This window comes from Pseudopodoces humilis, chromosome 3, assembly GCF_049639895.1.
Source record: "Pseudopodoces humilis isolate 2021_Gansu_Grassland_sample_001 chromosome 3, ASM4963989v1, whole genome shotgun sequence".
In the NCBI taxonomy this organism is placed as follows: Eukaryota; Metazoa; Chordata; class Aves; order Passeriformes; family Paridae; genus Pseudopodoces; species Pseudopodoces humilis.
The window spans coordinates 4,692,368-4,709,064 of record NC_142202.1 but is presented as its reverse complement, the minus strand read 5'-3'; the positions used below and the strand labels follow the sequence as shown (position 1 = coordinate 4,709,064).

At 38.0% G+C, this 16,697-nt stretch overlaps 1 protein-coding gene across 7 annotated transcripts in view; it reads right to left on the bottom strand.

Annotated features, from left to right (window-relative positions):
- Window positions 1–16,697, bottom strand: part of PLCB4 (phospholipase C beta 4) — a 186,519-nt gene that overhangs the window by 143,416 nt on the left and 26,406 nt on the right. The window contains exon 3 of one of the 7 annotated variants that reach the window (XM_088052842.1): window positions 12,516–12,562. The exons of the other annotated variants lie outside the window; for them this stretch is intronic. The gene's annotated coding sequence lies outside the window, so the exon portion shown is untranslated. The remainder of the gene's footprint in view (window positions 1–12,515; window positions 12,563–16,697) is intronic. 7 annotated transcript variants of the gene reach the window in all.

The window sequence follows — 16,697 nt, the reverse complement described above, 5'->3', positions numbered from 1 at the left end:
TGAATCATTCCCCCAAAGATGCCTTACTCTCTCCTGTGACTTCAAGAGCCAAAACAACAGCTTAAATAGATGACTTGTTTTAAGCAGCCAAAGCCAAACAAGATAAATCCTACCTGTAGAGCTAGACAGCATTATCTCCTAAAAACTTTATCTACACTTCTCTGGGCACATAAATATTGCCATTTATGTGCCCTTTCTTCTGGATGACAACTTAATACTTCATTTCTGCTTAACTCATGCACCAACCAACTTCTGGTTTTATGAAACCTTCTGCAAACATTTTCTTTCCCATTTCTCTCTCACTGCTCCTGATTTTTTTTTAGGGTTCCTTTGGGTTTCAAAATTGTGGAAATCTTGCTTGGAATATACTCTTTAAATTGAAAGGGTTCTTAAAAACATCTAGAAACATCCACTGCATTTAAAGTTTACTTACAAAATTAAAAACTTCTGCATCCAGAAAATAAATGTGAGCTTTTCTTTATGCATGTTAATTAACTTGTTCTAGCAAAGTTTCACCTCATTTCCCCAATGTAATAAATTATAAAATCATTAGAAATACTGCATTTTACTGGAAGGCAAATACAATACAAAATACAATCAATGCAGCAATGAGTACTTGAGAATGTCACTAATCATAAAAAGCTTAGTATCAGTCACAGCTCCTTTCTAAGTAGAACAAAAATGTGGCAAGAGAAATACAGAAGGCTCAGGAGAGTGGAGGATTAGGGCTTTTTTTAACCTCTTGTGATTATGTTCCCTTAATGTACTATTCCTCAATTCAACCAAAAGTAGAGATGAAAAGACAATTTCTGAAGTCAAATGAAAATACAGCAAACAGTATAAGGTCTTGAATTACTTCAAAATCACCATGTAAGTTAACTACAGAAATTAACTCATGTGGAACATTTTATGTCTATAAGTGATCAGAACACTGGCAGCTGATGTTACCCAGTGAATACCAGGAAAATGTAATTATACAAGAGCACAGCTAGAATAAATATCTTCCCTCATCAGGAGGAAAAAGGGAAAGAGTGGATGCATGTCCGGTGAAAACTAGAGATTTTGCTGAAGTTTACGGCATCTGAAGATATGGGCTAACATTTTTTAGCTTTAAGGGAATGGAGAAAAATACAGACATTAAAGAAAATATTCCTTAATAAGCAAATACTTTTTAAAAAATGTTAATATTGGCATTACTGTTTTAAACCAAGAAGGCTGTAATTTTGCATTACATTAACCAATGTTACTTGACCCTAAAGAGGCTGTTCAGCAGTTTAGGTGCAAGAAGTGACCTATTTGGGTGTTACAGCAGCCCAGTGTGAGCACCCATGGACCTACAACAATATTAGATATAAATAGGATAACACTTCCATGCTCTCAAGCTACTACCTGCCTGGTCACACAGCATTTCCTCAAGCATTCCTGCCATTAAGCATGTACAAAACAGCTGAAGCAACCTTCCTTTTCACTGAGCTGAGGCTCTCGAGGAAAGTATTTCAAAAATGCCTTTTGCTGGTCCCACTGCACAGCTGCTGTCCTGACACCAAGGGCAGCTTGATTAACCAAAGGCAGATTTGCCTGGGCTTTGCACAGAGCTTGCTCCTCATGAGCAGGCATAAAAATACATCCCATATGTCAGAGTGCATGAGCAGAACCTGACAAAGTCTGATCTTCACAGGTGTGTCAGTAATCATGTCAAATGAGCCCCTTTCCTTTTTTTAAAAAACAAACAACAAACGAACAAAAAAAGGTTGAGTTCAGAATTGAGTGAGAAATTCGGGATCTGCGTTTTCATCTCTGTTTTGGGGGGTCAGAAGGAATGACTGATTTTAGCAGATCTAATTTGCAGCAGATATTCTAATCTATATTTGAGATGTAGCTGATTTCACTAAAAGAAAGGTACTATTTGAAGTGAAGGAAAAGAACAAGATGGCTTTGTTTACTGTGCTCTGCAAAACTTCAGCTGTGCAACTTCAGCTCTCTCCTAAAGCCTCCCTTTCATCCAGAGGAACACAAAGGTCAAACAAGGTACGTTGTGCAGTTCTCAATCAGCTTCCTCAGCAGTGCCTGAGCTCAGCTAATCACTGAGAAGGAACAGCTGAATGACCTGGACCACAGAACAAACACTGCCTGCCTCTGGAAAAGCCTTTTGTTGGAAATTGTGGGAGCTTCTCAGCAAAGACTGTGCTTGCTCTTCCTCCTCTGAAATGGCAATGACCACTTGATGTCTGCAATTACAGTTCACTTTTCTATTTCTTCCTGACAGAAACTATGGTATATCAGTTTATCACTGAATTTCCACCTTCACATAGCATTATTTTTAAAACATAAGGAAGAATTTAAATTGTAAAAAAAAAATCAAAGTTTAAAAAGCAAAGCAAAACAAAACCAAAACTAAACCTTCCCTTCACAGCAGGAAAGGAAGGGGTAAAGAAAAATAATCCATCATACATTGCATTTTACATTAAACAGCAAAATATACACTCAGTGGAGTAAAGGTGAGAGAAGATGGAGACTGCAGTAGTCCTTTTAAAAGGCATGACTTAAAAGCTCTTTCAGAGGCACTCTACTTTTTAATTTAGCACATAGTTAAAAGAACAGATGAAAATTGCTGCATACTCCTTCATTTCCCAAATGTTCCTCATTGACTAACAGAAGGTTTATCTCTATTTTCATAAGCACGGGCTCCTTAACAAAGCCCAAAAGTGAGACTGACAACAGTTTTCCACACACTGAGCTTATTAAATACTGATTCAGCAAAAGCAAACACAGGAATAAATTCAGGAAAGCTGTTATTCACACTACCATTAATGAAAACAGTCCCACAAATAACACTGCTTGACATTTAACAAATCAGATCCTCTCCCTGTAAAATCATCCATGGAACAAAATACATTTAAAGGCCTATTTTAAAACCTCTGAGGGGAATGAAATACTTTAGATTTTGATGTTAGTGAGATTAATTAGTATTTATTTCTTTTAAAAAACAATAAACTACTGTGAACTCTAATCTGGGAAAAGCAACACTTCTCTCAAAGAGCTGAAAACGAAACATTCATCAGCTCGAGTTGAAGTAACTCCACTATTAAAGAAATGTATTGGGAAAGATCTTTTTGTTCTCTTTTCCTATAGTCTGCAAATAAGGAAAGTGTAGGAATATGGCTGGGCAAGCTTGAACAATGCCCTAATAAATATTCATAAAGCATTTGTGCTGCAGTACAGCGTTTACAAGAACCGAAACTATAAAGCTGCAAATACCTGTCACAAACCTTGGCATCTGCTCTCTTTTAAACCTTAAATTGACAGTAGAGGTGTTTATAGTGTACATTACTACATTTAACGAATCAAAAAGATAATCACTCATTAGTATGCTATCAGAAAGGTATTTTTTTTACTCAGAAAGGATGAAAAGAGCTGATGTATCCAAGAGAAACATCTTAGCACAAAGAAATCTGAAGCAAATTTTAGTAAAGCAAACAAATAAATGGAATGTTAAACTTATGTGGTTGTCCAATAAATATTAAGTATGTTTCAGAGATGTGTAAAAAACTAGCATTTTTTCCTCCACAAATCTACTGCTAATCCTATTATTTGAGTCCTTAATTGAGATGGGCAGTATGAAACAGCATCTAAATAATGCAAACCAGTCATTATTCTTACTTATAAAACACAATTTTTCCATGGATCGCCTCTGCTGAGTTCCCAAACTAAAATAGAAAACTGTATATATCTCGTTAACACTGGCAAACTTCCATGCCCTCTCAACTTTCCAAAATTTAAACTACTAATATGGAAAGAAAAAAATACATTTAATAAACCAAATTAATCTTCAGTTTTACAGTAAAAAAATGTTATAGGTCATGACCAAAAAAATATCTTTTAAAGCCTGCACTATAATTTACTGGAACAGTGAAAAATCAAAACTGGTTCTTACATAAAGCTTCGTGGTAGCACCAGGAATAAGAGGTTTAATACCTGCTAACACCTCAAAACATCTTCTGTGCTAGAATATGCTGCTCCCTCCCATATTAATTTTCTCCTCTTTCTCTAGGTCTCAACTATGCTCATTAAACAGAAAAACTACCCACAAATCACTACAAATGTATGTACAGAATAGACAGAATTACCATCTCCTTGCACTGAGCTATTTCCCACCTCTCCCAAACCATCTTCTGGCACCTGGGGAAACCCACCTTTAAAAACAACATTTCTCACATTTCCCTCAGGTAACCCTTTTGTTTTCCATTTGCTACCAAAAAGTCATCCCCAAACTTGATTCAGTTCAATTGCTTTTCCAGTTCCATACCCCAAGAGAACAGGAAGGGGAAGAACACAAAGAAATCACGTACAAAAAATGCACCACACTAAGACAGCAGGACACTGTATTTAAGAGCCAATTGAATTAATCTCACCCCCCAATAACTGGAGTCTTCAACTTCCATCTAAACTGCAATTCTAGTAAGGAGGAATTTTCTTACATTTAGATATAGAGTAAAAGTAATTTCATTTTAATTTCAAAAGTTATTTTCATTATGACTTTTCACGAAGCTGAATATGACGTGGACAAAACACCAGAAACAAGAACATTACCGATCTGAAAGCAAGGGACAAAACAAATCCAAGAAACTTCTTTTTACTGTGCTCTCCCTATTCCTCCCTCAGCAATTCATTTAATTTTATTATTTCATTTTTCTATTTTTTTAAAACATACTTCTCTCTCCTAGGACTGGGTAACCTTTAAACAGATCTCCAGCACAAGTGAAATGGGAACACGCCTGACTGACTATTCAAGAGAAAAAGTGGAGCTATAATTTACAGAGCACTGTCTAATGCACAAAGTAAACTGGGGAAAGACAGAAAAAATACCACTGTTTATTTTGTGGTCGCCTTCTGATAAATATAAAGGGCAAAGCTGAAAGCTACCAGTTGGAAGATGACTTACAGTGTGTTAAATGTTACTGAGGAGAAATAAAAGGTTTCATCAGTTTGCTCTGACACATGACTGGCTTCCTAGGTTTTGCAGTTTGCCAGGAGCTGAGGAAAACCATGGCTAGGTCATGTCTATCTCAGCCCATCCAGCCAGTGAGGCTGCACATGGAATCCACACCACATGTTTTGACCAGGATACTTTTCCAAAGTCACGTGGCAATTCCTGAAAAACCAAAATGTTTTATAGAAAAAAGTCAATGCCAGCAGCAAGTTGTCCCTGAAGCCCGGTTTTCATGTGCCTAACAACCAATTTCCATGGAAGCAAACCTGCCAGGTGTCCTCCAGCACCCATGAAGTGCTTCCAGCAGTGCCTCTCTGTGTAGGACAGGCACATCCTCCCAGTCCCAAGCTGGATTCAGCAGCTCCACAAGGGAGAGATCCCTTCAGTCCCTGAGCATGGAGAACTCCATCTTGAAACTATTAAAAATAAACCTTGGAATTATTGCATTACATTCTCCTCAGACTACTTTTGTTCTACAATGGAACATCTACTTATTTTCTGTTTGGATGTTTTGGTGGGTTTTTCTTTTTTGTCCCCTCTTGCCTAAAGACTGTATTTTCCCGGATTCAAGAAGAGTGCATACACATAACTATATACAAGTCCCCATGTGCAATTTTTATTTTATTTAAGTTTATATAATTTTATTTTATAAATATTTTTGAATGTGTTATTTACAGTTATATATTCTATATACCCATATGGATGGGTGCTGTTTGCAGGTGAGATACACACAGAGATGATACAGGGAGATAGAACAACATGTTTTGTATATTTTTTCTTCTCCCTCCTAGAATGAAGCATTTGTAATTCATTTGGGCAACATGCTACTTATCCAACTCAAGGCAGTGGGGCAGGAAATCAAACCAGTGTGGGAGTGATTTACTGTTTAGAATTTTTTTTTCAATGTATAATATGTGTTTCATTGTTGAGGTTTTTCTGAGAGTGACATTAAGGATAAAAAAAATACGTTGTGGCAACATATACTCTGGAATCTTTTGTTGGTTTGGGTTTTTTATTGCTTTAAGTATTACAGACAAATGTGTGTGTCATAGAAGAGTTGGCATTTTTGCTTGTATCCACAAGCACAAAGGTGAATGTCAGTCCAATAGATGCATTTACTTAAAAATAAGTAAATACCAAGAACACAAGGCTTCTCTCTCACTGACTGCCTTTACTGTGCACACTGGATTAATGTGAAGCACATTTGTATGGTTAGAGATTTTACTTTCCTTAAGCCATAAGCAAAGAGATAGCATGAGAAAGGATTTTTAGACAAAGCCTTGGTGACTGCAGCACAGCAGTCAGGTAGAAAGGAGCAAGGAGAGCTGAGCCAATGAGCCAAAGTTTTACCAGACCTCCACCCTTCTCTGCCCTTTCATAGGCAGAGCTGGGTGATGCACACTGCAATTAACTGAAAGAATATTTTGATTTATATTTAGAACTTTTTAAAAAAAATTTAAAAAGAGAAAAGAGAAAAATGATTGAATTCTAAAATGGTTCAGCTTTATTTCCTCTACCAGTTTCATGCTTCTTTTTGCTACCTCCTGGTTGCCTTTCTTCCCGTCCACAAAATATAACTAGATCCAGCTATTACAGCATAGCTGTGGAGAATATTCCACTGCCACTGAGATAAAGAGCCTCCCTGAGTTCATTCTGCAGGTTTGCCTCTGGCACATTGCAAGGTCGGTCTGCCTTGGAGGCTCAGTCTCTCTGATACAATAACTTGCATTTCACTGCACTTTACTCCCTTTGATCCCAAGATCCAGCATTTGTCTGTATTTTTCTTTGAAAATAAGGCCTGAATAATAAATTCCTGAAAATTATTCAAATTATGGTTGATCTGCAATCAGCTCCTTGTAGCTACTTTGGGGTAAACAATCCCCAGTTTTCTTACTACCCAAACACACAGGTATTTGACACAGGTGCCATCATCCCTTACCTTCACTCTGCTAAACTCTTTCATCTCTTCCCTGCCTTCCCTCACACGCACCTTCTCTTTGCCTCTGGAGCAGTTCCTATCCCTGGCTGCTGTTTCCAGGTGACCCCTCAGCACTGAGTTGCCTTTCCTTTGAAAGGGAGCCTGCCAGGGGCAGCTGCCTGCAGGCTAACGGGACTGGGCTAGAGAGCTGCTGGTTTTTGGTACTCCAGTTACTCATGTCTCAGTTCTTCTGTCGCACAAGTGCAATGGAGGCTCTCCCTCTGCTGTAAAAGAAACCATCAGTTATGTCACAACCTCTGGAAAGCCAAATCACTTCATCTTTGCTGGCAGGAATACAGCTGTAGCAGCATGAAAAGGGAAGAAAAAATGCCGTTTCCCAAGGAAAGTGACTTTTCTGTATCACACAACTAACGCTGTTTTCCTCAGGATAAAGAATGAAGGACAGATTTTGGATTGCAGTATAAAAGTGAGTAGTGTTCTTTCCAGTCACAGAAAGCTTCTTCCTGCCTGAGGTGACAGCAGCCTCTGGACCATGAGCCAAGTGGGAACAGTGCCCTTGCTGCAGCTGAGACAGTGTGAGCCCAGCAGCGTCACACTCTGAATCATTCCACTCATAACGTGACACACAACACAAAATAGAGGGGTTTAACAGTCCCATATACAACCTAAGCACCTATCATTTTATTTATGTAATTCTTTAATAAAATTAACATTAAAATGCTTTCATGGAGAAGTCAATACCTTGGGTGGTCATGCATAAACTCACAAATTCAGGCAAGTATAGTTTCACTCTCTCCTACGTCGTATTACAATACCCATGGATAATGGAACACTACCAAGATAAGAAAAAAAATCCATCTTTTACTTAGTATCTAGACTAAGACTACCCTAAATTGCCTCGTATTAAAACAATTATTCAAGTCATTCAACTGCCCTGCTCAGTGTTAGGTTTTGACATACCACAGCTCTCATTCAACAGCAAATCAAATACAAGCTACTTCTTTTCCCTGAAGAGGTGGTGCTCAAGAGGGGATTTTATTCTGTAGTCAGTGAGTGCCCTAGAATTGATATGTATATGTTAATGGAACAGTATATAAAGTCACCTCAAAGGCAATTGGTTTAAAATTGTAAACCCCTACAGATGGGATGTAGGGTGACAAGTTAATTTAAAATTAGATATAGTGCACACCTGATAATTGAGAGAAGTGGGAGGAGGGAGAAGAAGGTTATTGCTCTATATTTTAAAAGGTGAATCCCTCCTTCATGAGAGGATGAGAGGAAGGCAATCCAGAACCACACTGCAAGGATTTCCAAAGAGCTGCACAGGCTGGGGATGGATGTTTTGGTGTTTATTATTGCTACAGACTATTTCTACCTATGGCAATTATCATTTGTGGGATGCCACTACTGTGTGGGATGAAATACAGTACCAAAGGGAATCAAGAGAGGTTTAGCTTTCAGTTGTCAGACATGAGCACTACTTTTAGGAACAGCAGCTAGAACATAGACAATGAGCATAAAACAGTCACAGTAGCTTCCTATTTTAATAACAGTTCTAATTGCTGACATTCAATTATTCATAGCCAGCTCCAAGTTCCTGCTGTGCCAGGAGCACTGGAGGGACTCTGAAGATCAGAGCTGCCATCCTGCCCTTGGAAGTACTTTGTTTCAAAAATTACTTGGGCAAATACTCGTGTGTGAAATCTCTCATGCACACAATGTGAGCATCATGCAAGTGAGGATATAATCCAAATAAGCTAAACCCCACAGGGTAAAGCAACATGCACAAGTGGGCCCCATTCCCAGCTCCTGAGGCTCCAGCATGTTGCCTCTTGATTTACAGGACACCCAAGTCCACTTTGACACCGGACATGACAACTGCAACTGCACACACACTCAACATACACACACTCAACACTGAGGAAGCAAATATGCAAACTGCACAGAACATCTCTAGGGATGTTTCATGAGTGAAGGAAAAGCAGAAACAGCAGTTTATCTCAGCTCTGAAGAAAAAAAAAAAGTAATATAAAAATACAATAAAAACTACACATGCAGCTCACAAAAAACAACAAGCAACTCTGACTCAGCATGGCTGAAATAAAATCTAAATCAAATCTCTGCACTGCCCTTTTCCCACTTTTACAGGAGAGTCAGCCTAAAAATGCAAGGATGTAAAAATGCTCTAGTTTGGCAAAATAAGTCACATTCCATAAAAGACCTATTATTAGCTTTGTCACTGTTCTATTTGTCTTTAATGTCTTTTCTAATAAAACCTAGAAGAATGAAAGGCAATATAACTATTTCTACATCTCTATGTAAACAACAAAAGGAATGTGCCTGTTTATTTTTTAGTACAGAACTAAACACCACATCAGTGATAAATTATTTAGGGAGCAGGCTGTGTTCATGCTGACCTTACCTGCCACTGACTGAGAATTTTCCATCTATGCCGAACAGGGAACAGCTTACATGACACAAAGTTGATTTTTATAGTATCAGACAAATTTACATTTCTTTCTAAATGAAAAGTGTACAACAAACCTAATGGCCAGCCTCCAAGAGGGTTTTGTCTTCTGCATTATAAGGAGGAACTTTTAAGTGTTGCCAAATGAAGTTGTTATGAAATCATACCTTGGAATACTGAAATACTGTGGAAACCATCAGTCACTGAGTGACACTCACTTTAGGCTCACAACTCGCAAGTCACAGCTCCTTTTGTCAGACAAGCCTGCACTACACATTTTCTTCCATATTAGCCAAAGATTATTTGAAATAAAACTTTCCACGTTTCCCTCTTTGATTACTAAGTATCCTTCAACCTCACATTATCCAAGGATCTTCTGTGGGAAGAGCACATCCTATTCTTTGATGCTGCTGTAGAAGAAAGGGGAAACTGAGGAAAGAAGAAAAAGATGTTTGCATCTGTCAGCAAAGAGAGAAAGGGCAAAGGAAATGCTAGAAGCATCACAATAACCCCCAGGGCCCTTATCCACACACAAAACTCAGATGCATATCTGAGACGCTGTGCACTTGATGAAAAAAACAGATTATGGGTCACAAGCCCATTTATACATATATTTATATATGTATATGTATATATATACACACACACAAAAATACTTATACCACGTAGCATCTTTCTTCCTATGATCTACATAGAGTCTTTGCAGACCAGCATTTATTCTTTCCACCAATAAGGATGCACAAACTTCATTTTCAGCCCTTCCCTACCTGCCACACTCACACATATATGGACCTACTGTAAGACAGGAACTGGACTTGAGACAACCCACTCAGACATTCAAAGTTCTCCATTTTAGGTTTGATGTGTCCTGGTTTGAGTTATTTTTAAGAAACATTAATCATTAGCAGTTAAAAAAAAAAAAAAGAAAAAGAAAAAGGTTCTGGTACATGCCATGGTTAGCTTTTACATCATAACCACTATTATGTTGAATATCAGCACAAAAATCAAAATAAAGGGGTGTAAGATACATGGGTTTCCCTTTCACACCCTTTAGCTGTCATGGCAAATGCTGTTTCTTTGCTACTTTTCTGGGTGTGGAACATCTCTTTATGTCTCCAGAAACAAAACAAATGCAAACACATGCGGTGCTTTGGACTTTTGAAGGAACTCTGTGTTTTGCTGACCTTTAATTTAGTTCTGAAAGCTGACTGTTGTGGTCCAACACATCTACCCCAGAGACACCAGAAGATGTTTACCTACACACTGTTCTACCTTGTTATTCAGCAATTCTACAGGAATGCTTTAATTCACTGGCCCCTGGGAGTGGCCTGTAACAACTCCCATAATTCAAAAAGCAAATTAATACAGTATGGGAAAGCACCTCGCTGCAAAAGGGCTGAACAGCCATCGTGTTGCAGCAGTGGACTGCACGTGGTCAATAAAAACAAGAGACAAAAATCCACTTGTGATGGAAAGCACATTATCCACGACAAGGCCGAGAACTCCTTCCAGCAGCATCACTCCAGTGGTAACCTAGAATTAGCTTTTAATTAGTTTTAACTTCTGCAGCCAGTAGGCACAGCTGGTGAAATCCTGGCATCCCAAACTAGAAGAGCAATGCTCCCATTCCCATTAAAGGAAGATCAGGAATTCCATCTGTTGTCACAGTAGCAAATAAAAACATTATTCACTTTTGTACCCCCTGCTAAAAGCAGAATAAAAGCAGGGTAAAAAAGAAATGACCACATGATTTGCTTGGTGCAGCAGGGTGTAGAAATTCTGACTTGCTTAGCTTTGTATTAGAACCCATTAGAGAAGCCACAGGGGAGGAACGTCTCTTTGTCCTTCTGCACATGCATGGAAAAGAACAAAATCTTCTTTGCCACCTAACAAGTGGACCTAAAACAGCTTCCTCAATTACTGATGTTTTCTGTTCCAGGGCAAATTTAGGGTTCTCTTAAACAAAAGCAGACTATAAAAATTTCTTCTTATACAAGCCAAATGGAGAAGAGAACAGCAGGACTATCTGCAACCATGCTAAATTCAAGGTAAGATCCTGAGGCCCATTTCTTCATAACTTTCAAGAAATGGAAATATTAATTTGGCATGTTAGAGTCACACAAACCCCCAATCCTCTACCACAGTACTGTGTTCTACCACAGTTTTTCTTTTCATATTGTTTGCTGATTGATAAACAAAACTTTGCCACTTTTTGAAATTGCTCAGTACAACTGGAGTGGGAATGGCAACACTTGCCTGGTTAAAGAATTAACTACTTGTTATGAACAAAATCATCACTGTGATTGACCAGCATCGCTTTTCTGATGCTCTGCTTTCCTACATCAGTACAAGATGTGAACATGAGACACTCCAGCACCATAATAAAGCATTTCAATCACAATCTGCCACAGGAGCTGCAAGACTTTGTGAAAATACCTGCTCGTATCAACAGCTGCCAACTAAGTTAATAAACTGAAGTGACCCACAGGAAAGAAAGGTCAAAAGAAAAACAACAAGCAAAGAATCTCTACAAAACCACCACAATACAAATTTATACAGCTTCTTTCTTAGAGCCTGTTAATGCAGCTGGAAAAACTGGTCCCACTGATGTTAGCAGGCTATACAGCAAATTCATGATCTTTATATTTTACATCAGGGGAAACTCAACTGATATAAAATGTTATTAGTGCCTGTGAAGTGTCCTGGCTGAAAAGCTGTCCTGGGATTAGAATAATTAAAAACTATTCAGGCTCTGCCCCTTAAATCTGATTCTACTCCAATAAAACCATTCAATTTTTTTTCTTTCAACTGTGGGAAGGATTTGGCCTTAAATTACAATACTCTGATAGCTAAATTTACAGAATTAGCAATACCCTGAAAATGTAAAACTGCAGAGAGAAAAGAGAGCTCATAAAAAATAAACCTTATGGGATTGTCAATTAAGATATTTTAGCTTCCCAACTTAAAATAAATGGAAAATATGCCATATGAACCTCTGTAGATATTCAATCATTTTATTTTTATTACATTGAGACCCATAATTGTACCTGGAAGGAAGGAAAAACTGGATCACTTTGTCCCCATTGGTCTAAAAGCACAAGTACCATCAGGAGACATACCTGACTCTCTGGCAGAGTGAGCAGTGATGAGACCTGCATTAGCAAAGCTACAGATGGAAAAAAAAATAATTAGGACAGTCAGAAAAATTTCAGAGGATTTAATTGTTCACACAGCTATGGAATAAAATCCACATAATTTTGAACATTTAACAAAACCACAGATGAGTAAGGAGTTCAGTGCACACCTAATCAAATATAAATACTGCCATGTACTTCACTATATATGCTGAATAAAACTACTTTTGGACCCTAATTTTACCTTCTGTTGTGTTCCCCATACTCCAAACTTAGGATTCGCTCTGGAAAGTGTTTTAGACTATACCATGCAATCTGTGGAGGGCTATGAAAAACAGAAACCTTCATGGAATCACACGTGTATGAGTTTAACCAGGTAGGTTTGACAAATTTGCCTTTATCCCTCACAACATTTGTGTGGAAATAATCTTCTAGGTAAAAACAGCTTGACTGGAGTTAATGTCCCCTCACTGAACTGAGGTGTTTAAGCTGAAGAAGAGTAATTTGCCTGTAAGGAGGACCTGAGTATAAAAAAAACAGCTGAGATGAAGGGTCTTTACACTTAGTATTAAGCATTTATCATAACTGACAATGGAAAAATAAAGAAATGCCAAAACAGAAAAAACTATTCCCAAGAGGACAAAACCAAGACTGAAGTTTAAAGTCTACCAACAGCCTGCTCCCGTCCTCTTTATTTAACGTGCGGTCAGCTGCACCAGAACACACTCAGTAGAGAAACGTTTGTGCAAGAAAGGCCTTGCTGGTAATGCTGCTTGAAAAATGTCCTCAAGGAACATTTCTGGAAGAGACATTTTATGAAGGGAATCTTGCTATAGCCCGAATTGCTGCGAGCAGCAAAACAACACCTCCAGTAAAGCAGAAGCTTTCCTAATGCTGCCCATAAAATCAGGGTAGGCAAATTTCTAACAGCCTCCTCTTTCAGTGCCAGACTTGTCAATATTCCCCATTTACAGCTCCTCTAAAAGGAGTAATAAACCATCTGCATCTCTGTTTAAGTAAAGCTTACAGAAAACACTTCACTGGAAAAAGGGACAATAGTTTAAAGCAAAGAATGCAATAAAATATGTTTCTACGCTTAAAAAACCCTGTGAGATGAGTGAATCTGAGCTATTTATTTCATTGCCTTTTATAGCTTCCCAAAGTATCTTACAAACCCCACGTACCTGGTACAGCCAGACCTCAATGTGGAACTGACACAATGCAGCAAACATTTTGTTTACCAGAGACATTTATAATTCAATTTGCAGACATTTGCAAATGTTAGCTTTCAGACTTCTCTCCTAATGGGTTCTTTAACAACTCAGGAGATGCACAGGAACTGTGGATGTATCAGGATAATCACTCTCAGGAGTAAATCATTCCATCAAGCCTTTAAGTAATGTTTTAGCCTCAAAATGACAAACAGAAAAAGCCATTTCAAGCAACATAGACTCCTGGTTCTAAGAAAATCCCCCTGGTGGATATGTTACACAAGTAAGAAAACCCAGTATCCAACAATTTCTAATGAATTATATCCTGAAGATTTGTTGTGACATTTAGAAAAGCCTCTGGATGGTTTAGTTACTCCAGTCTTTGGTGTTGAGTGCAGATGTGCAATTCTCCTCAAAGGAAATGATGGATTTTTAATTTTTTTTTTTTTGGCAGGTGAAAAGAAAAACTAAATTTAGTTTGCAGTAAAATTTTCATTTTGAGGAGGGTTCTTAATAGCTTCTAATATTCCTTACAAAGACTATTAGACTTTATTGCCAAATTCCAAATAAAACTTATGGACAACTCCAAATGTCAAAACATGCTACATAACATGTAACCATAGGATCATTATAAAAAAAAGATACCGACTTTAGCATGAAGAGGAACAAAATGCTTTTAAAAAGAATTCTTAATAAAAACCCTAAAAAATCCTAACCGAAACCTGCCCAACACTTCAAGATCCTCAAGCAACTAAGAGAGTTCAGGTACAAACTTCCAAAGCTAGGGAGAAGGAAGATTACTTTTTTCACCTTTTTGTAAAGTGTCAAAACGCAATATTAATTCTTCCTGTTCTAAGAAAATCTAAAGAGGACTACCAAGCTATTAAACCTTCTGGTGGATCATTTGTGGTATGAGTTATTAGCATAATTGGGGGCACACTTTATTCTGACCTTTGCAAAACTTCCATTTCCCAAATGTGAGAGATACAAAGTGCTTTTATAATACCAATAATGATTATTTCCTATGGGAAACTGCCAATTATAAGTTGGTGAAAAATACTATATCAGATGTACATTGAGAAAATGAACACACCTACCAACAGTCAGACTAATTAAAGCCATTCTTCAAATATTAATCAAGCTTTTCCTTCCATGAAATACAACCTGTACATTTTAGTCCAGCTCTATCCTTGTCAGGTCATTCTTTCAACAACAATAAACATTTCTGCTGTATTTCTTTCTCTGGCAGTAAACCAACACATGTGGGAAGCTGTTTTAACATTTAACCACTTGACTCAAATTCACATTGTTTGTATCAAGTCACATCAAGTGCTAGCGAAAATACTCAAGATAAGGAAACAAACCTCATGTTCTGGACACAATTCTTAAAGAAAAATAAAAAATTAAAGCACAGCAAAGATAAGCAGTAAACTGTCGAAGAGCTTGGGGTTTATAATATTGACTCCAGCATCTTCTGCTGTGACCACGAGTAAAACAGGTAGTAGCTTCAATGGCATCATCTCCTGCTCTTGTGTCACCTGCTGTCCTGTGTCACCAGCTGCCAGCTCGTGTGAACTGCCAGGAAAAGAAGGGACAGGGAAAGCACAGCCAAGCCAAAGCTGCTGAACACACTTACTGGGCAGAGGTCATGACAACTGCCCTCTCACCAATACACCATCACTTTCACAGCAAATTCAGGGCAGTTTAAGAAGGAAAAGAGAAGTAGTAATAATGAAAAAACTGATTCCAGAGTATATGTGACAATAGAAGAGCCTTCATGCTGATACATCAGTGATGAGCAGAGGAAAGTCTCTGATTTCCTTCAAAACATGCACCTGCAAATGGCCTCAAACTGCTTGACATTTTAAAAGGGTAAACTTCCCACTTCACCAACTGTGTTTAAAGACACCTTAAAAAGAAAAAAAAATCCTATAGAAGCCAGGCAACAAATTTTTCAATTAAGACATGTAGAAAAGGGCCAAAAGAAAAATAATTTTAAACAACAGAAGTTTATTTTTTTGATTTTTCAGAATATCTAGCCAGTTGCTTACTATGTCCTTGACACAAAAGACCTGCAGAGAAAAAAGGAATCCTTTAGTTTTCAGGCAGACAGACCCAAAAGACTTGTAGACAGACTTGTATGGCCAAATATTCACAAGCGGGAGCTGGATACACACATGTGACCATCCGATATAATGAGGTAAGTGAAGCACTGTTCCTTTGTAAGGGAGGAATCTGATCATCAGGTCATTTATAAAAACACCCACTGCAAACCAAGCATAAATGGTCAAAGCCTTCCAAGTTACAAAAATGTACAAATGCCCAAGAAAGGAGTGCTGCAGATCTTGAAAAAGCAGTTCATACATCGACAAAAGAAATACTTGCAGTATCTAGTAGTAGCTCCAGAGATGTCCTCCCAGACTGCAAAAGATCTCATCGTGATCATGTTTATGATCCAAATTCTCACTCTGCTACGGATCAAAGGGCAAAAAGTGCAGTTATGAGATCTAAGTAGATTTGCTTGCCACTTTTCATTCTAATGTTTAACAAGTCTTACTAGTTTTGAGAGGAAGAAGCAACAGCTAAAATACAAACAACTGAAAAGTGGCATGTGTGCCATTAAGCAATAAACAGCATTCCCTGTTTGTCTGTCTTTCCTCTATGGGTACAGAAAATAACTAGACAGCAGTCTCATCACTCCATATACCGTACCTTTCAAAACTTGGCACATTGTGTTTCAGATCAAACAGCTCAATACATGCTTCAGAGATCTGGCAGCAGTTCTTTTGGGAGTTACTTCCCACTTTTCCAGCTTATGCAACCTGTCGAGCTTGGAAAATTTACACTTAGTAGATCCCAAATATGTACACAGAGAAAGAGGAAATCATAATAACCACGATTATAAATGAAGCTTTGAATGTCAGTTTGATTTGCCACAGGTATTTCCATTGCCTCC